Below are 22031 nucleotides of genomic sequence, written 5' to 3'. Positions count from 1 at the left end.
GGAGCTCAGCTGCAAAGGATATGTTGAACCACTCGAGGCAGATGGCCATGCCTAACTGCTCTCAGAAACGAAAAGGAGGCATTCAGTCCTAGAACCAACTAGCAAAAGAGCAACAAGGGCATTGTAAAATTCTGATTTTAACATGTATTTTTTTTTCCAGGAGCAAAATTACAGCGCCTACCTGTATTGCCACCAGAGGTGCTGGCATAGAGGTATCGAGATTCATGTCTTGGTGATAGTGGGTGGGGCCTGCTTTTCCGTGGGTAGCCACACAGAGCATGTGGTAAGAACTGGAGCAGCTGATGCCTGTCATCAAAGAGCACATCTCCATGTTGGTTCAGCCCCCACCCCTTGCAGCTCCTGCCCCATGCTGATGAAAATGCCTGCTAACATTTACTCAGTACTTTTTTAGATAGTGCCTTGGCTGGCATTTTCACTCGTGGGAGCTAGCTGTCCCAAATGTAGCAAGAGAGTGCCCCCAAACCCACATACCAGACCAAGGAAGATACTTAGAAAGGCTAGATAGTCACCTGGCAAACAGAGGGTAGTTAAGAAATGTAGTAAGGATGGAGACTGTGAGTTCCTGTCCTCACATCTGGGAACAATCTAATGCCCTCTCTCTGATCTTTTAAAGGTGTGTTGTCCCTTGTGAGGGTGGAGGTGCTGAAGGTCTATACTGTTGGTAAGAGAGTTTAACAGGAGTGAGTCTTTGATGATTAAGGCTGAGTGTGTATACTCACATTTCACACAGTTGATTAGAAAGGCTTGTAGAAACTTCAAAATATTTTGGTCAAAAGAGAAGGAAAAATTAACTCCTCAATCAGAGGAAACCAAATCATGTTGTTTTGTGAATATCAATATGACCTTTTTAATCACTAATAATTTTCTCTTTTCTTTTTCCTAGTTACAGGATAAAAATTAATAGACTCCAAGGTGGTGAAGGGAGAGAGCAAAATAGAGGCCCCCCCTTTTTTTTATTAAATTGGGAGAAACCTTTCCTGGGGCAGTTAAAGCTATAATAAGGAAACCCCACGTGGGCTTTTGATGCCAAACATTAAACTATCACTTTGATGGGAAGAGATTTTTTGGACCCCTAACATTATAACAATCAGAGGAAAGAACAGTGCAGTGTTTAGGCTAAGACCAGGGCTGAGAACGAATGCAGGGGTGGTCGGCCTGGCTCCATAGATACTGTGTGGGAAGAGAAGGGACGTTCATGAGGAGGCTCTTAGGGAACCTATGCCTGCATGCAGATTGTAAGCAGATGGTTTCATGGATGCATTTTTACAGAGAGCGATTGATTGCTCTCAAAAGATTCCAAAATGTCTAGGAACATCCCTGAGGTTAAGAGCCAAATGCATCCAATTGTACCTTATATTCGTGTTTATGAGATATAAATAGCCCATTTTAATATGTCATTTATGAGAATTTAAATTAATTGTTATGTATTTTATCAAAGCATTCTAACTTTGTAGGAAATACTTCTAATTAGGTTAAGAACAGTGTTGTTCTCTTCCATTGAATCTGTTCCTCAGGGGAGCCTAAAAGGCGAAGAGAACATCAATAAGCTGGGTGATGCCTGACAAGAACTTACGACAGGACAAGACGATTGCTAACCTGCCTGGCATTCAAGGATGCTCTCTGCATAAGACCATCACATTCCTGTGTCAATGGGCATGTCACTCCGTGTCCCCTTCTATCGCCAGTTGTGGCCCACTAACAACTGCTGAGGCAGGAGATCTGGGGAAGCCTGAAGCAGGGTCAGCCAAGCTGCTGACTGAACTCTGGTGGCTAAGTGCTTTATTCAGCCTGGTGAGGATAAGAACTGGGACTCTGCTGGATCGTTAAAGGCTGAAGCTTTGACTAGAGAAATGATGGGTAAGTGCATATACAATTCTCTTCCTACACACGAATCTTCCATATTCCCTGACTCTTTGCATGCATTGATTTAAAGAGCAGAATGCATGAGTGAGTGAGTGTGAGGTGTGTGGCCGCACCATCCAACGGAGAACATTTGATTCCTCTCAAGTGTCTTTGACAGCTCAGTGGGCTGACGTAACCTAGAAAATATGTGCTGGTATTTTGGTAAGGGCAGAAGAATAAGTATAGTTTTATGTCAGGGTTTCCCATGAAGAGACCTGAACTCAGAAAAGGCAAAAGGAAGTGATCCATGGGCTGTGGTGTCCCAGAAGGTATAGGTACCTAGGCATATGGGGAATCCAGAAGCAAGGAGGATGACAGGGAGCAGCCTTTCCAGTGCCATAATCTTATCCTGGGCAGAAGCAGAGGCAAGTATGAGCCAAGGCAGCACTGACCTAGAGAGAACCCAGACTTGTGAGACAAGCTGCTGCAAGGCCCCAGATCCAGTTGCAGAGAAGTTGGGATGCCATGTATTCCCGTTCTCAAAGGGCAGCCACAAGTGGCTATTTCCATGAGTGAGGTATAAGTTTTAGGGTGGCAGGGACCGTGCAGACATTCAGGAAAAGCTCTGTAGACCCACAAGCATGTTGCAAGCCAGAATGGGACTAGAGTAGGCTGTTCCCACATGTGTGCAGTAGACTTACCCAACTGTCCCCGTCTTGTCTACTTCCATGTTCTCACTCGGGAGTAAGGCCAGGAGCTGTCCACGACTTTTGGAATTCCCTAGAGAAGATCTAAAAAACGTTCTTTTTGCCCAGATGCTAGGAGGTCAGTGGGCGTAAAATCAGCTCTATTTCATAGTCACTTTGGCAGCTACGGAAACTGCCTTTATGGCAATAAAGCAGACCTAAGGCATGCACTAAGAAGTGTGATATCATTTAATATGCCAGCATCCCCCTGTGGTGAGACCTGTCAGTCTCCTTGCCTACATCAGGAAGGAACCTGTAAAGGAGATGTTAGGGAACCTGCCTCCTTCGTACTGACAGTGAGTAACAGAGCTGGAACTCAAACCTAGGCTGTCATGCTTTGGTGTCCATGCTATCCTGCCTCTTTCTTAGCTCTGACAGTGAGGCGTTGGGCTGCCCTTCACAGTGGCCCTTCCCCAGTTTAGATGTTCTCTTGATTAACCACACTCTCCAGCTCAAAGGAGAAAGGGAGGAAGTGTCTTTGAGCATGTGTCAGGATGTATATCATAGGGTAGGGAGGGGTCCAAAGTGAGCTCTACTTAAGATTTCACTTTGTCACAATTTCCTGCATGCCGGGAATGAGGAGGAGTGTGTACCTTGGTAGCATTTTCTTCTTCAAATCCTATATGGAGGCTCAGCAAGAAGGGGAGGGAGAGGGAGAGAGAGGGGTGATTCATGGGGCTGTCTCAGCTACATAAACAACAAGGGGAGAGGGTGTGATAACTGAACTGAATGGGCTGACCACACCTAATTTAGCACATGATATCCTTTCTAGACCTTAACCCCTGAGTCAGGGAAATACTGGTGATGGATAGGATGGTGCATCTCAAAACTAGGCTATAGGACTTCCGTTCTTGTGAAGTTTTATGTTATCCTAAATAAAACTGCTAGTGTCTCCTCAAATTAAAAGCTGAGAATGCTCAGCTTATAAGTTAGTGAGCTAGTAATTCATTTTTTTCGTGAGCTTTGTGGCTTCTTGTATAGAGCAAAATACAGGCGCTTAGTGAGCTGTTTTAATATGGACAAGAAGTTGAACATTGCTTTTCTAACTCATTGAGGCAAATTTATAATGCTCTGAAATGAAGGTACATGCTCTGAAGAAAGAAGGGATGAAAATCTGGAGTGTCCCCTCTTTCTAGTGTTTATTCCTGAGGCTAAATCAATATGTATTACATTTTAGTATGTACTAATAAAGCCTGATCTCAGAGACAGGATATATGTCAGACACTTGAAAATGCATTTCCAGGTTCTCTGCATGGTGATCTGAGGCCTGTTCTCACTCTCGAGTCAGGCCCATCACCAGAGAGACCTTAGACCATTATCTCAATCTTGTGAATGCCTTTGAGGTTGGTAACCTTGGCATGAGAACCAGATCCTGCTTCCATCCCCTCACCAAGGAAGTTTACACTGTTGTTTATAACAATACAGGTCAGCTCTGGGAATGATAAACCCATAACCATTGTCTGGTTCCAACTTGATTCGATCCCTTGAAAGGGGATTTCTTTTCTTTTCTTTTTCATTCATTATCTATGAGCTATGTCTGAACTTCCCCACCTAATGGTTTCTCAGGTCCATCAGTGTTTATGGGTGGTGGATGTGTGGCCTTTACTGCAACATCTAAATGCATTGGGCCGGCACTTTAGGTAAAAGAACATGCACGTTGAGTCCCCTAGAGATTTCTTTAGTCCTGGTTCCTACATTTTCTAGTCTCTGGTCTCTGCAAAGCACAAAGCTTTCAGTTTTGGGCAACTGATGGTTAGTCTTCAGTGAAGAACGTAGGTCATATGAGTCTGGCCCTTGACCCATCTCCTAGTTATAGTCCAGAAGACTGTCCCCTCAGGAGTGCTGTGACAGGTTCAGGTCCCAACCTTCTCAGTCAACCTCACTACTTGCAGTTATCTCTCAAACCTTTACTTTCTAATCAGTGATAGAGCTGTTCCTTGTTATGACAAAGTTGAGTTTTTGCATGGGCTTTGACACACCTTGCTGCGCCAATAGCATCTGGCACAATGCCTTCTACAGAGCTGCAAATTAACAAATGAGTGATGAGCAAAACCACCAACCAGAAAAGTGACATTCCTAGAACCCTTGATCAAATCAAGGACCACAGAAACAGAAATTTTCTCATGGTTTTACTTTCTAAAATGTCTTTTAAAACACTGTCCTAATCAATTACATTAGAAAGAAACTTCAAACCCAGTGTCTTAAAATACCAGGCCATTGCCTCTCTTGGTTCTGTGGACATGCTGAGCTCAGCTGGGTGTTTTTGTTTTCTGCCTGAGAGGTCTGCCATGCAGTTTTAGTTATGTAGAAGCCATTGCCTGAGGTCTGTCATGCAGTTTTAGTTACATAGAAGCGAGGGCTGGAATCATCAGAAGGCTGAACTGGGCAGATATCCAAGACGCACTCATATTGAGGCCAGCTGATGTCAGCTTCTGGATCACCCACACTTGTGCTGGACAGGACTAGCTTAGAACACCTCTCTCCCCATGGCTTGGGTTTTTCACAGAGTGGCCGCCAGCTTCCCCAAGGGAACATCCATCAGTGAGCATTCCAAGAGAGTCAGTGACGAGTGGCAAGCTTCTTATTATCTCACCTTAGGAGCTGTAGCGTATCACAGCATTTTATTAGTCGAATAGGTCACAAAGACCAGCCCAGACACAAGCTTCAAAGGCGGTTGACAGTGGCAGTCATGGGAGCTGGTTTGGCTACAAGCAAATATATTATCTTGGGGACTTGGTAGAGTGCTTGCCTAGCATGTATGAAGTCCCCAGAATTAAAAAGAAAAAAACATATATTTCAAATATGATATCCCAGAAGATAACGTATCTCTGCAAGGACCTTCCTTTACCAGGGAATTTGCTGCACTGCTGAGCACTGGGAACAGCTTAAGATCAGCTGGATTTGGAGGAGGTAGGAGGAAGCAATGAGAAGAGAAAAACAGTAGTGTCTGAGACAAGGGTTAAGGAATTAGATTTGACAGGGATAATGTGGGATATAAAATGAGATTGGGAGATGGAAGGTTAGGGGGAGTACTGTAGAGAATGTCCCCTATCCCTTTCACTGGCTCCATGTACATTGGTGTGGATTGGATATAAAGGCAAGCATGGGTGAAAAAGTTATTGCAAACATTTTTTCTATTATTAAAGTCAGATATGATGTGTAAAAGATGAGAAAGTCACCTACCGCCCTACCAATTGGACCTAAATATGTCTGTTTTCCTTTCATGTATGCTTTGTGTCTATGGCATCATGCTGTGTTGAGCATGGGCTCTATACCTTTCATCTGGATTCATTTTAGAATTATTCCAATGTTAGTTGCCATCTTTGCCCACATTGTTTTAGAGCCTTCGTTCCATTCAAGCTGGGGGAGCTTGGTGATGGACCAGTAAGATGAGCCCCATTAGGGAGGTGGCTTAGGACTCCCATGACACTGTCCTCACTGGTGCATGGACAAGGCTCTAGGGAAGCCGGATTTGTGACCTCCCATTCTGTCCCCTAGCCTGGCTACCCTGCCGGGGATGAAGCCTTTAGGATGCTTCATGAATGTTTATAACTGCCAATAGGAAACACCCATCCGTAAGGAGGAGGCCGGAGGAGGATTTTTCCTCTTTTTCTCTTCAACCTTTCAAGGAGCATGATAGTTTTGTTTTGTTTTGTTTTTTAGGTTAACCCAGACACAAAGGTTTAGATTTCTTGTCCCTATAAGAGCTTACATTTCTTCTGGGAAGGGGAATTTAATTTTACTGTCATAGCAATATTTAGGGCAAGAATCTGGTTACTTCTTTTTCAGACACTGAGATGCCAGATTTGGCATATTCTGGACAGGTAGAGGGCACCCCACACTCCCTGCAGTGTCCTCTGCTGTCTCCCCATTGCACCCTGTCTGTTGCTCTTCAAAGCCCACCTCACATTGTCCTTTGTTCTTCTAACAGCCTCCCCACAGTCAGTTTCTGACCTTTTAAACCCTTGCTGTCCGCTCTGTCAGATTCTCCCAGAAGACAGAGTGTATTATGATTGGACCCTGGGCTGAAAATTCGGGCACTTCAGAGCATGCCCCACTGTGCCATCTGTGTGACCTTGGTTAAGTCTTGGCAATTCTCTAGCCCCAGCTTCTCCAGATTTTAAACAAGAGACTGATCTCTTTTGTTTCTTCCTGCGGTGAGTTCATGATCTGAGTCCTTTAGACCTTTGAGGTCTTGCTTGACACAATTCTATAGAGTTCGGGAAGCTTGCCTGTGCATTCATGCTCATTCCCTCCCAATAACCTTGAGTTTTCTTGCTCATAAGATACCATCTCTAGACACTGTAGAAAAGTATGGTATGACTGAAAACACGGATTGGTCTCCTTTGCCTGCCCTGCCCCTTATCACTGGTTTTTTCATCTGGTAAGTCGGCTCACACTGTTTTTCCTTGCTCTTGATGCTCTAAATCTTTTCTTAGGATAAAGTACAACAAATGGAAGTAACTGTCTGAAGGCTGAACTTCAAACACTCTATTAATGCAACACATAACATCCCAATCCCTGGAGAATGCCCACAGACTGATTTGGTTTGCCTTTGATAAGGCACAGATGCAAGGCAATAACTACCCTCTCCGAGGGAGGAGTGATTAGCTAGAGGCTGCAGAGTCCCTGCTAGCTCTAGCACCAGAGTATGAAGAACAGCTACAAGGACAAATACTCAGCCCTGGAAGTGGATGTTTGCTCAGTTCAATGTTGTGCAAGATGCTGTTGTGCTACAGAGATTATAGAAGCAGTCTTGAGGGGAAATGGGCATGATTTGGTTTAAAAATCAGAAGATGTTAGAGATTTCTAAGGCCACGTTTGTGTTTCTTAAGAAGTCATGTGTTTGGGGGAGCTACCAATGTGGTTAGCCAGTGGTATCACATGCTCCCCAACTGCCCAAGATGTTCCATATCCTCTGCCTCCTGCCACTGCGGTCCATCCTATACTCACATCACCTGGGCATTCTTTCACGTTCTTACCTATGTTAGGATGCACTGACCCAAATGATCTCCATTATCATTTTTTCACTCTTTGGGGCCAAAAAGTAGGCCTTTCAGATTAAGGCCCAGGTTTTTACTTCTAAGGAATGTTATCTAATTTCTCTGTATGCCTTTAATTTTCTTATTTGTAATATGAAGCTAGTAATCTCTGCCTTACAGGGTTGCAGTGAGAATTACATGTGACAGCAGGAGACTTACTAAACACAGTATCTAGCATTCACAGGGCCCAGTGAGCAGCATTTGCTGCAGTCTCCCTTACATTTATCCTTTATAGGAAATGATAGGGTTGCTTTGGTTTGGAGATGGCTTGTCCTCTAAGGGTTAATGTTTTGAATGCCTGGTTCCTTGTCTGAAGATGCTAAGAGGTAATAGATTCCTTAAGAGGTCTCTTGGAGGAACAGTCCTAAAAAGGGTTAATATTAGTTTTGTAGAATGGCTGAGTCCCTCTGAGAGTAGTTTATAAATGAGAAAGACTTATGTCTCTTTGGTCAATGGCTTCTTGCTTCACCATGTGACTATTCTCTAGGTTTTCTTGTGCCCCTCCATGAAGACATCTGCAGCACGAGACACAGGGGCACACACTAGAGGCCGAACTAAAGGGACCAGTCTACTTTCATCTCCCAAAACTGTGAACTGAACCAATGTATTTTATTAATAAAATACCCAGCTTTGGGTATTTTGTTATGTACCAGAAATGGAAGGATATGTTATTAAAAGTGTAGCATCTATGTGAACACATAATTTATCCCACTGGTTGAAATTTATCCTGTTAAACTGATAGCTTCTTGAGGGTAGCAGTTATTGGACAATCCTGGTTTTTCCTTTCAATGTCAAATTAATTGAATCAACTTTATCATTTGACTTAGCCTTTCCTTCTGATTTTACCTGAAAAAGACAAGAGAAAGTCAACCATTCAAAAAAACAGGACAAAACACTGTATATTTTAAATGTAAAGCTCGGTTTTATCAAGAGTGCATGCAGGTTGGGGTCTTCTCAGAAGTTCTAGGGAGGCCGTTGAAAGCATGACCTTTTGTATGTGCTTTCAGTATCTGGTGCTCTGCAGGGTGCTTGCTGAATATTTAAGTGTGTTGCTATTCATGATAAAAGCTTGTGGAGTGACAGATCTGGGAGCAAAGAGGTAACTCAATAATGGATTTCATCTCAGACAAATGCAGGAGAAAGCCTGCTTAAGGTTGTAATTGCCTAGCTGCTTAGTCCCATACCAAAATCCTCCCCAAAGGCAACTCAGCCATGTATACTTCCTTCTTGTGAAGGACCCGGGTGTTCGCTCCTGATGCAGAGGGAGAGGCCCCATGAGCCAGGTGAGCTAGGCTCAGGAGAAATCTCTATGCTCTGTTAACATGTGGTCCAGCCTGTGAGGAAGTTGTCATAAGGGCTGACTTTGGCTTCTGTGTTGGTGACCCTAGCAGGACAAACAAATCTCAGGAAAGCAGAGTCAGCACAAATGTGTGGTAAAGAACATGGGCTCTGGCCAGCTGCCTGGGTTTGCCTCCCAGCCCCACACCCTGCTTGCTTGTGACCTTGGGTAGATTACTCAATTTCATCAAGTCTTGATCAGGACTTGGTGATAGTGCATCCACCTCCTAAGTCTATAATGAGGGTCATGGGACAGAGCTCCATCAGGCATCTAGAGCTCTGCCCGGGGCATGGTATGAACAACACAGCACTGTCACTGTCCTGGAGCTGTAAGGCCTGCTCTGTAGGTTTTGCTTCTTGCATCCTCAGCTTGGCAACTTTTTGCTCTTCACTAGGAAAGGACTCCACAGGTAGAAAAGGACACCATCTTCAGTGGTCCATGTAGGAGGAGATGAAGGTCAGTGACAGCACTGAGGGGTAGAGGAGACATTCATGGTTTTTTTCATGCCTATCTCAAGAGCCAAGGTGATTAAGATCCAGGATCTAGGGGTCAGTGACAACTTAAAAGAACAAGACACTGTAGGAGAAGAGGTTTGTATGGGGATATTAAGGAATATTGTTATGGCACTTAAAGATATTCAGAATATTTTGTAACTTTTGCAAGAGGTCCAAGTAGAGCTTTACACCGAACACCACAAGAGTCAGTAGCTGGATTGCTTACTGTAAAGTGCCTGGCCTGTAGCCCAGGTCCAGAAGTAAACACTTCATTGGCTTTGGGATATAAGGTCTCTGTTGCCAGTACCCTGCGTCATTTTAGTTTTGACAATAGTTACAGACCATGTGTAAATGAATTATGATGTTGTTTTAATAAAACTTTATTTACAAAATAGGTAAGGGAATTGCTTGTCCTTGTTCCAGAACTGTGTTTTGTACACAGTAGATACAGTGTGTTTGTTGGGTGGCTAATTTACTAGTTCCAGGAACACAAATGTCTGTGTGTGTGTGTGTGTGTGTGTGTTGTTTTTGTTGTTGTTGTTGGGGCTTGAACCCAGGGCCTTGTGCCTGCTAGATAAGCTCTACCACAGAGCTACACTGCAAACTCATGCAGGTTTTATAAATAATCTTGTCAATTTATTTGAGAAGCACAAACTACTTTTGTTAATGATATATAAAGATACCACAAAGACAGATCAGAGAAAGGGTGCCTGGATTATTTATTGCTGCCATAATATAAAATGAGTTACTACAAATTAGAGATATACTCTAGAACTGCAAAGGGTCTACCTAGAAACTTTATCTGAACCAAGTCCTGGGTCATTGATTCTGGGGGAGGGATCACTCTGATCTCCTGGGAAGGGGAAATAGAAGAGATTTTGTGAGTGGACTGCAGGCGAGTGGGGATGGGAACATGAGAGAGCAGGTTGTAGGGACAGAGAGAGGAGAGTACTGAAAGAGACTAATGGAAAAGGGGGAGGTGGATTTCAGGGCCAGGTCTACAAGAATGACCCCAGCTAAGACTCCTAGCAATGGTGGATAGCATAGCCTGAACTGGCCATCTCCTGTGATTAGTCAAGACTTCAAGGGAGGGAGTGGTATACCAACTCAGCCACAAAACATTCTATCTACGGTCTGTCCTGCCTATGGGATGTGCTGGGATGTGGGCCTAGACATTGAGAGAGTGGCCACCAATTTCTAGTCTAGCCTAAAACCCATACCAGAAGAGTCAACCCACCCCTGACACTACCTGGAGCACCAGGAACCATAGGCTGGATGACCCAGAGAACTATGATAGAATCAAACATAGCTAGAAGAAAAAATGTCAATGTAATGATGCCTAACAATATTCTGTATACTCATAGATTGGTGCCTAGCCCAATTTTCATCAGAGAGGCTTCATCCAGCGACTGATGGACAGATTCAAATTCAGAACCAGAGCCAAATAATTCACGGAGCTCAGGGAATCCTGCATAAGAGCGGGGTGGTGGGGGGAGTGTAGGAGCCAGAGGGTTCAAAGACACTACAAGAAAACCCATGACTCTACTACCCTGGGCTCATATGGGCTCACAGAGACTGAACGGACAACCAGGCAGCCTGCATGGTACTGACCTATGCATTCTGCATGTATGCTACAGTTGTACTGCTTGGTCCTCTTAATGGGACTCTGAACAGTAAGAGCAGGTGCTGTCTCTGACTCTTTTGCTGGCTTTTGGGACCCTCCCCCATCCTGGGTTGCCTTGTCCAGCCTTAATACATGGGGAGTTACTTAGTCTTGATGTAACTTGATATGTCATGTTTTATTGATAACCATGGGAGACCTGCCCTTTCCTAAAAGAAATGGAAGATGAGTGGATTGGAGGGTGGAAACAGAGGTGGGGATTGAGGAGAGACTGTGAGGAGAGGAGGGAGGGGAAACTGTGACTGGAATGTAAAATTAATTAATTACTTACAAGGAATACAATAAACCAGAACGGTGAACTTCAGGGTCAGGTGTGAGAAGCAGTGGATTTGATGCCTACCGGAGGGCCCAGTGAGAAGCTTTGGCTTCCAGGAGAATACTCTTAGAGCGCCCAGGGACTCAGCATGGCACTCTCTTCAGGTCCAGAAAACTGATTGCAAACACATTAAATAATTAAGAAACAGAGCGGGAGTGTTTGTAGCATCTCTTGTGAAGAGCTGGTCAGTGGGAGGAAATGGAACATTTCCAGTGGGGGGGGGGAAATGGAACAATGGGTGGGGAATTGGAACCACATGAAGGAGTGTGCACTTTGCACTCAGGAAACTAGTCAGAAAAAAATGGGGGAGACAGTGAGGAAAGGGAAGATGGAGAAGGACAGGAGGAGGGGGAGGGGGGGAGGAGGGGAAGAGGGAGAGGGCTCCTTTCTTCAGAACAACCAGATAGGAGTATGTGTTGAAAGCCTTAGCACTAAACCTGTACTGTTCAATTCCTTGGTCACCTTCCTGGGGACGATTCTGAGGTCTGTTGAGAATGGGGAAGCTATCTTGAAGGGGAAGCTTGTACTTGACCACAAGTTGCAAGTAGCTTTTCTGTTTCCAAGAACAATGTATAAGGGGTGTGCAGTATGTCCTTTCAAAGCCATACAATTCCTCCCCTGCCAGTGTGAAAGCCGTACTTTCTCAGATGAGGTTAGAGAGGTTCACACCCTCAATTTAAAGTGCCCCACTTCATACACAGTTAAAGTAAATTCAGTGTGATGTGTATAGGGGTATATGTATGTGTGTGTATATATTTGGGTACTGATGTATATGTATATCTGTATGTGTATATATAGGTACGTGTGTATAGCCTTATGTCTCTGTGTATGTGTGTTTATATGTGTGTGTATGGGCACGTGTCTCTGTGTGTATGTATGTGTATATACATGCATGTGTTGCATATATGTATGTATATGTATGTTTTATGGTATATATATATGTGTGTGTGCATATTTTGTTACTGATGTGTACTATGTCATATTACATAAAGCTGAATATACACCCATACATCTGCATGAGGAATAAATGAGTACATGTTTGTAATGATAGACATGCTTCTAGCCTGTGTGTTAAATTGGCAAACACACATTTCTTCAGACTGAAGGCCTCACTCAGCCTTCACTCTTCCTCCCCCTCCTCCTAGTCAGTCAACAGTCCTGCCATGTGCTCTCATTCTCAGTGCCCAAGCACAAGTTTTGTCACCTCTTTTCCAGGTGAAAGCAGTAAAACCCATCAACATTCTCTTGTCCCCTGCCAAAGTAATCCATGCTCACCTTCTTGCCTGAGTTATCTTCCTGAAGCAAAGCTCCAAATATCTCATTTTCTTGCTCATAAAATGTGAAAGGCTTCTTATTGCTTGGAGGTAATATTATTCAAAGTGTTCCTGCCGCAGCCCTCTCTTGCCTTCCATTCTCCTTACATGTTTGACTTGGAAATTGTTCCTAGGAGTGGTGAGCGTAGCTTAATGGTAGAGCATTTCCTGGGTCACTCTCTAGCGATAGGAAAACGTCTTCTAAACAAATCCCTGTCTCTGCTTTTCCTACATTTGCCTTAGTTCATCTCTGCTCCTCTGGATCCTACCTACAGTGATGATGGCACTTTCCACTTTAAGCTACACTGAAGCTCTGCCTTGTTCAAGATTACGGGGAGCCCATAATTTTGAGGACTATGATTTGTGTAAAAGTGCCTGATTAAATCAATAAAACAGTCAGTGATTCCCCATGATACGTCCTAGTCTGGTGGTGTGCTGACAGCTGACAATTTAAACTGGATGTGCCCCATCAAACACACTGGGAAGCAGACAAGTTCCTTTGGGCCAACGGGCTCAGCCTCTAGAGCGGATGCTCAAGGGGCCTGAGTGGAGTTCAGCTTGGTTCTTCCTTCCTTTTTGTAGCGATGTGCTCTGTGCTGCTCTGAATGGAAAGGACCCGTGAGGGCTGGCAAGAGCATTGTACTAGATATGAACCATCTTGTTGTCAAGTTAAGTTCTTCAGGGTAGCCATTTGAGGGTAGGGTGGCTGGAAAGAGAAAAAGGAGAAGGGAGTCATGTTTTGAGTTGATAAAAAGCCCTGTTACATGGGGACTGGGAAGTCCTACAAAAGTAGTGTGATTGAACTTGAGCTCTGGAAAAAACAACTTGGTGGGAGAGTGGAGAAGATTGACTTGAGTATGACAGTCAAGGGACTAAGTGTGAATGCATCCAGGACACCAGTGCTGCCAGGCTAAGAAGCAAACCCTTCTGACCCGCACAGACTTTAGAGATCATGCTGGGAGCATAGCAGGGTCAGTGTCTCCTGCTCAGAGCCAGCATGCATTAGCACACTGGAGAGTACACCCAAGGGCAAGGGTGATTTTGAATTTTTTTTTAAATCTTGACTTTTAAAATTGGTATCCCTTTGGTCTTTGCCATCCCTAGTACTGTCTAAACTCCAGAATTAAATCAGAATTGTCCTACTGCTGCAGACACGTACATGAGAGATGGGGGGATGTTCAGATGGTGCAGCATCAGGTAGCAACCCGGTTGAATATATAAAAACTACTTGTCCATTTTAGTACACCTATAGGTACATATGTATAGCACAGAAATATATGTATATATGTATACATATGTGGAAATTCATGTGTGTACATGTTTGTGTGTGCATGCACACAAGCATACAAGAGGCAGCTGCTGCCACACTGAACCAGAGATATGCCATATCTCAGAGTTGCCAGATCCCTAATAGCAGTTGCCTGACTAATAGTAATAGCTTCAGCGACTGAGTACTTCTGTGTCAATAGCTCACACACCTTGCTTCACTGGCCCTCGAAGCAGTCTGCAAGGTGGAGACTGTGAAGGACCACTTCCCAAGACACTCTCAGCCCTCTCCTCCCTTTCCTCACACAAATACTGAGCTTGTAATTAGGGTGACCATAAAACCCAGATCTGGACGTGAGAACATGTATGGGAGAGTTTCAGTTGAGACCCTGGCTTCCTCAGAGAAGGAACAGCGTAAGAGGTGCAGCTGGCAACCCCTCTGTGTCCCCATTTCTGGCTTCACCATGTCTGAGTGTGATAACTAAAGCTCCAGCAGCCATTTTCCACCAGAGATGATAGGCATAAAGATGGAAAGTGAATGGTCCTAGACTTCAGGAGCAAGAACAGGAAGGTGTGACCTCACTGCAATGCTCAGTTACTGTACCAGCCTTGGACTCATTGTGTTAAGAATTTTAACAACTGCTAGCTCTCTTTTTTGTTCGTTGCAGACAAACATACTCTGATGTTCAGTTTCTTGCCCAAGGGTAAGCAAGGAATTGGTGGAACTGGGATTTTTTACCCAAGTTATTCATAGTGACATTATTAGCTACTTGTGATAGATAGTAAGAAATACATTTGGTCCTGTCCTGATTCCTGGCTTGGAGTTGCTAACTCCTGGAATTTTCTGAGTGGTAAGGATAGTAGTAACATGATTTTTTTAGGACAGTGTTTCTCTGTGTAGCTTTGGAGCTGTCCTGGAACTTGCTCTGTAGACCAGGCTGACCTTGAACTCAAAGAGATCCATCTGCCTCTGACTCCTGGATGCTAAGATTAAAGGCGTGTGCCACTACTGCCTGGCTGCATGCTTTGTTTTAATGAAGCCACTCTCAGGGAGCCACTAGAATGAGGATGCAGACTAGTTATCAGAAGAAATACCTCACCTTGATTAGAAGCTTGGAACATTCACCTTTATGCTGGACAAGGGGAAAGTGTGGAGATTGAAGTAATTATCAACCACCAATGATTTAACTAATTGTATCTGCATAAGAAAACCAATTAAATAGCCTCCACAAGGCCCCAAATGATGATATTCAGTGAACTTTGAAGTTGGTACATACAGTCTCATGCTGGAAGGGGAAAGAGTCACAACTCTAAGGATCAAAGACTCCTGTACTTGGAGGACTTCTAGACTGCTTTACCGTTTATCTGGCTATTCACACGTATATATCCCATATAACAAACTAGCAACTGTATGTGGAGTGCCTTTATGAGTTCTGTGAGCTCATCTGACAAGCACAGAACCTGAAGAAAAGATTGGGAGACCCCCACTTTCAAGCTATTGTTAGAAGTATAGCTGGCCTGGCACCTGCCATCTTAAGTAGGGACACTTGTGAGGCTAAGTCCTTTAACTTGCAGGCAGAAAGGGATAGAACTGAACTGTGATTTTGAACACTAAGTGTCACAGAGTTGGAGAATCAGTAAAGGGAAAATTCCCCACTTAACTGGTGTTAGTAATGTCATTAGAAGAAACAACCCAGCCCTACTACCACACATTCTCTCTTCCCATATGCTGGAACTGCACATGGAATATTTTGTTATATTAGGCACATGCTGCCCCTTTGATGGTGTCTACTTCTCTTCATATCCACAGTGGAGTGAACCTTAGGTAAAACAGGACTATGTTCCTTTATTCCCACTCTTGGGTTGTTCTTGATACAGAGGAGGGGGTGGCTCATCATCTTGGCCTGCTTATACTTTTTTGTCTGAACTGGAAGCTAAGAATGGTTTTCTTTCCATTTTCAAATGGTCAAAATAAAATGGTTAAAGAATATTTTGTGACTAGGAAAAATTATATGAATTTAAGTTCAACTTCACTGACCATGAATGCAATTACACTGGAATGTAGCTATGGCCAGTTACTTTGTGTGTTGTCTCTGGCAACCTTGATGATATAGCCTTAGAGCTGAATAGTTACAATAGAGATTATACAGCTTGAAAAGTTTGCGATATTATTGCCTGACTGTTAAGAGTGTAAAGCTTGAGGGAGGACAATTAGGACAAACAATTGTAGATACAGGAAAGATTTTCCCACATAAGAAGAGTGTATAAAGCTGAGTGTTGTCAAGATGTTTTTCTCTTTAAAAGATATTTTGATAAGAGGCAAGTTTGGAGCAGGGCATAATTTTGAAACAGACAAGGGGGAGTACCTACATGGACACTGGGCAGGTAGATAGCACTGTTAAAGTCTTCTAAAAGTAATATTGATATGAATAATAACTTACTTCAGTTTATGCTTATAAGTACTCTTTCTGATGGCATTTTCCAGTAAATGAGCAGAGACTTGGGTATGAGGCAGTTTAAGTCCCTTGCTGCTGGGGCTACCTTGAGCAAAAGGACTGCCAGCCTAGCAACCAACTGGTCTACCTTTATGTCAGCACCAGGAATCTTGAACACTCTCTAGATGCCTTGAGACAAGGATTTGCAACTGTTTGTCTCAGCCGAAGGCAGGCCTTTTTGAAACCAGGATTTTGTTTTTGTTTTGTACCAGGATTTTTTTCTTTCTTTTTAATAATGTTTCAGCCTTGATGAACTGTTTCTACTTTGGTCAGAGGCTTAGCACTTCCTCTGGTGGGGGGAATTACTTTAATGAATGGCATGATTATTAAGGGACCAAAACACAAGTCTACATGATGTGATTAATGGGTTCACATACACTTTCTCAGACTGTACAAGCAGCTTGCTTAGACTTCTTGAGAGAGTTGTTTGGGGGATACTCCTTGTACTACCTCACATAGGGTTGTAACTTCAGGTCCAATAGAGATTCTCAAGTAGTCTTTCTTTGCCTACTTTGACTGGTGCTAGTTGAGCTAGTAACATGAAGGAAGCAGCAGACACACAGAGGACAGTGGGAATGGATGACAATGGCTGTGGGCACAGCTTGAGCAAGCATGCTGCAGAGGAGGGCAGTAGCTTGACAGCAGTTGGAAAGACAGTGGCCTTGTGGCTGACACTTGATAGCAGAAGATCCTGAAGGCAGTGCTCAAACTCAACACTACCTGGCACTGCCTGCCTCCCAATTCCACATTCTGGGCTCCTTTCTTCTGAGCCCCAGGCCCTGACTTCTCTGTGTAAAGTGTTGGCAGCTACTCTTTACAATTCAAGAAATGATGTAGTAGAAGCCTTTGCCTCGATGTTGGGCAGCCAAGGATATGGCTACTCAAGGAGGTCGTAGGCAACATTAATAGGCCAGAAGCTGATTGGAAGTACTTACTCTATGGTACCACTGCTGCAGACAGCTTGCTGATTCTCTTTGGGGTCCTGTCTCTGTAGGAATGCATGCCTATAGTTGTGTGATTTCAGGTGTATCTAGTTTCTAATGGACTTCTGGGTTCTCTCACCCCAAGAAGTATCAGGTGCTTGCTCCAGTTGCAGCCAGCTTCTTAATTCTGTACCTACAGGGGCATTTGTATTCTTTTAATGTACATGGTAAATTACAAATCTAGTAATTTTACCTGAAAAAACATGATTGGCCTTTTAATTAAGGCCCTCAGAGCTTTCTGCATATTGGTTGTCACCTGAAATTGTCATGTATCTGTACTATTCTGTGTGTAAGTGGGACACCTCACTCAGATTCTGGTTCTGTTCCATGTCTTTCTGTTCTCATGGGCCCTGTACATAATGTACACAAGTGGGAAACCACTGGCTTTAGGATCCTGTCTTAAGATCCAGGAAGAATTTGTGTGAATGTGTCTGAAGAAACAACTTGGAATATCCAGAAGGATGGGGGAAGAAAGCCTTTTCTTGATATCTCTATGTGTTTTGTTCATAGAAAGGAATAACAGCTAAATTGATTACCAGTGATGGCTTCATCTCTAAGCTATATGGAGAAACAAAGAAGCATGACAGGGGAAAGGAGTGGAAGATATAAGTTCTCATTACTGCTTCTAGTAAGGTTAAGTGAGAGACCCTGCCTCAAAAAATACAGTGGAGAGTGACAGGCGAAGACACTTGGCATCACCTTCTGGCTTCTAATGTATAAATATACATACACATAAATCTTCGATAAATTCTAAAAAGCATATTTGGCATCAATATTGTATTATATACCTGTAATTTACCAAAATTAAATACTGATTACCAAACAGAAAGCAGTCCTTCATGCATATGGAAAATTAAAGGCTCCCCTTCTTCAATAATTCAGAGAAGAAATGGGAAACTATTTTAGTAGATAACAATAACAAAAACATTCTTTATGAGAATCTGTAGTACACAGAGATGGCATCCTTATAAAAGGGAGGGACTTTACTCTCCCTCTCATCGCCATTGTGTGACTTTTCTTGGAAACATGAACAAAATATCTGTGGAAGGCAGAGACAGGGAATCCCTAGGCCACGGTGGTCCTTAACCTTCCTGCAACCCTTTAATACAGTTCCTCATGTTGTGGTGACCCCAACCATAACATTATTTCATTGCTACTTCATAGCTATATTTTTGCTGCTGCTATGAATTGTAATGTAATTACCTGTGTTTTCCAATGGTCTTAGGAAACCCCCCATGAAAGGGTTATTTGACCCCAATGGAGTGGTGACCCACAGGTTGAGAATCATTGAGTTACCCAGAAACTATAAGATGAGAACAGATGTTGTTTCTCCAAGCAAAGGGATGTTTAAAATGTTATGACACACCTTGATCTTGGACTTTGAGCTTCCAGAACTGTCGGCAATGAATTCCTGATGCTTAAATCACCAGCCTGTGAATTAGGTTTTGGCAGGAGTGGGGATGGGTGGGAGGTAGGGGTGGTGTCAGAGATCACCCTAGAATATAATGTTCTCATTTTGAAGCAGATCAGAATGTCATGTCTTCATCCAGGGCCAGAGGTAGATTTTATTCTTTTGATCAGGAAGAAATAGATTTCCTTTAATGTGTCTCAACAGAGCCTTGATATCATCCTCAACAGCCTCTGAGGCTGTTGTGACATTTAACCATTAAGAGTTGAGACCCCGCCACCATCCCCCCCATCCTCCCACCCTATTGCCAATTCCTTCCGCATAGGGGATATCTAGAGTCTATCATTTCATTCAGGGTAGGGTCCAGGCACTTCCCTAAGAGTCCAGGCAGAGAGAGCAACCCTCTTTGTGTTATGGACACACAATGTCTGTTAGTATTCGAGGGATAAACACTGATCAGGACCCCATAGGTAGCCCAGGCCTCCTCATTGACTCTCACATTCAGGGGAGGGAGAGGGAACTGGGATTGACATGTAAAACAAGCTAATTAAAATAAAAAATGTTAAAAAAGAAGAGTTGAGACCCTGAGTTCCTGTGACTTTGACTTTCTTCCTGCTCTGACCACCTAGGCTCTGACCACCGACTTCTTGCCACTTCCCTCATGTCATAGCTCCCAAACAGCAATCTCGCACCTGCCTCAGCCCAAGAAACCCAAATGGGCTCCTGCCACGAAGTTGGAGGACAAGTTGGTCTTTCCCTGCTTGCCGAAGCAAGAAGCAATTGAACACATTGACAAAGTACAACATGAAATAGACTTAATGAACAAACCAGTGAGGAAATTTTGAGAGTAGAACAAAAATATAACAAACTCCACCGCCATATTTTTTTCAGAAGAGGTAAGAATTGATTGCCAAAATCCCAAATTTTTGGGTACCAATGTTTTTCAACCATCAACAAGAGGCTTTGTATTGCTTGACCAGAGTTGAAGTGACAAAATATATTTTTATTTTGATTAAACTCCTTACTTTTGAAAATAAAGTTCTCTCCAAAGACTTTTATCTGAATGAGTGTGGCGACCCATCATCAATGTCCACTAAAATCAAATGGAAATTTGGAAAGGATTTGACAAAACACTCAAGTCAAACGCAGAATAAGGCCAGCAGGAAGAGGCAGCATGAAGAGCCAGAGAGCTTCATTGCCTGGTTTACTGACTATTCTGATGCAGGTGCAGATGAGTTAGGAGAGGTCATCGAAGATGATATTTGGCCAAACCCCTTGTAGTATTATTTAGTTCCTGATATGGATGATGAAGAAGGAGAATCAGAAGATGATAATGGTGATGAAGAGGAGGAAGGCTTGGAAGATATCAATGAAGAAGGGGATGAAGGTGAAGAAGATGAAGATGATGATGAAGGAGAGGAAGGAGAAGAGGAAGAAGGCCAGGATGATTGGCATAGAAGACTGATGGATTCCAGCCCTCTTTTTATTTTCTTTTATTTTTTAAAATTTCTTCAGTTCCTGGGAGCAAATTGTAGTTAATTCCCCCCCTCCCCAATCCCTCGTGTGCTCAGTGGCCCTTTTCTGAGTCTCTTCTCAACACCATGGTTCTCAACTTATCGGGGGGGAAATATCTTGAGCAACATACAACGAGAAAAGAATCTCCACTCTTCTGTTCTGAATTCATTTTTATCCTTGTCTCAGACTATGGATTCAACACTGCCAACGTACTCTGTGGGAAAAAAGAAAAGCTCTCCAGCTCCCTGGGCTCTGCTGGAGGCTGGGGGTGGGGGTGGGGGCCCGGGCTGCTAAGCTCCTGTGTAGTAGTGCATAGAATTCTAGCTTTTTTCCTTTCTCTATATATTGGGCTTGGAGATTACACTGTGTCTCTGTGTGAATATAGACAGTCAGCATTTATCAACATGTATCTCTCTATTTTCTCTTGTTTAATAAAAAGAAAAAAAGAGAAGAAGGGGGTATAGAAGGTCAGCAGGGGCAGGTCTGAGGTGTCTGGGAAGGCAAGTGGGCATTGTGACAACATGGCTTCTTCTTTGGCATGTTTAATTGTGATGTTTAACAGACATCCTTGCAGTTTAAGTTGGCACTTTTAAAATAAAATTCTCTCCTAACAATGACTTGAGCCCTGCCACTCAATGGGAGAGTCAACAGAACCTGTAGGGTTTTATTTGGAATTGACATTCTCTGTTGTAACTTTATTTTTAATTTTTATTTATTATTATTATTATTATTATTATTATTTACTTTTCACTGAAAGGAAAAAGAGGCTCATTTTTAAATGTTGAAGTGTACAAGTTACTTTGTTACAATAAAATCAATGTGTACACAAAGGACTGGATGCTTTTCTGTCAGGGCAGATGCTCAATATGACCTTCCAAGTTTGACCTGCATAAGGACATCATGTCAAACTCTCTCTCCCTAACTTGGTATGTATTTTTTGATGCACACTTTACAGGACGACCTCAGGGCTATGCGGACTGAGTAAAAGGGATTTGAACCATATATTAATGTCTCTGTGACTGAGTGATTGGCTACAGTTTGCTGCCATGGATTTGGACCCTTGATTTTTATCTCAATTTGGCATTTTAAAAATGGGCCTTTAGTTAACTGCGTGTTTTGACAGTATCTGCTCCTACCGTGTCACAGAACTGTTGCTCTAATGTCATCTGTGCGAAGGGCAGCCGCTGCTGGTGTGTCTACACTGGCAGTGTGAACTGGCCAAGAAAGGGGACTGTCAAAGTGGGTGGTCGGGGGTGCTCTGTCCCAGGCATGTAGCAGGAGCTCTCAGATGTGACTCTCTGAATCTGGGTGGACAAAGAGCTCCTGTCTGCTCAACGGCATTGTGCAGAGAATAATATTCTGGGAAGCTACCTGATGCATAAGCTTTTTAATGTGAAATAGAGCTTAATTAAATGCCACTGTTTCAGGGATGATTAATGGGCAACCTGGTCAAATTCAAAGCTTTTTGATGTATAAAACTTTATGAATGGAGCTACTCCATCAATAGGCCAAATGTAGCTGAAATCTGCCTGGAAGGATAGTGTGTAATTTCTGCACAGGACTCTGTTTA

General features: G+C 43.3%; 1 pseudogene; it reads left to right on the top strand.

Moving 5' to 3' along the window:
- The first annotated feature begins 566 nt into the window (after positions 1–566).
- Positions 567–21073, top strand: LOC101823748 (annotated as a pseudogene).
- Positions 21074–22031: the final 958 nt, after the last annotated feature.

The sequence above is a fragment of the Mesocricetus auratus genome, unplaced genomic scaffold, assembly GCF_017639785.1.
Source record: "Mesocricetus auratus isolate SY011 unplaced genomic scaffold, BCM_Maur_2.0 Super-Scaffold_100045, whole genome shotgun sequence".
Taxonomy (NCBI): Eukaryota; Metazoa; Chordata; class Mammalia; order Rodentia; family Cricetidae; genus Mesocricetus; species Mesocricetus auratus.
The sequence above is the reverse complement of the archived record's forward strand: the minus strand, read 5'-3'. Positions and strand labels throughout refer to the sequence as shown.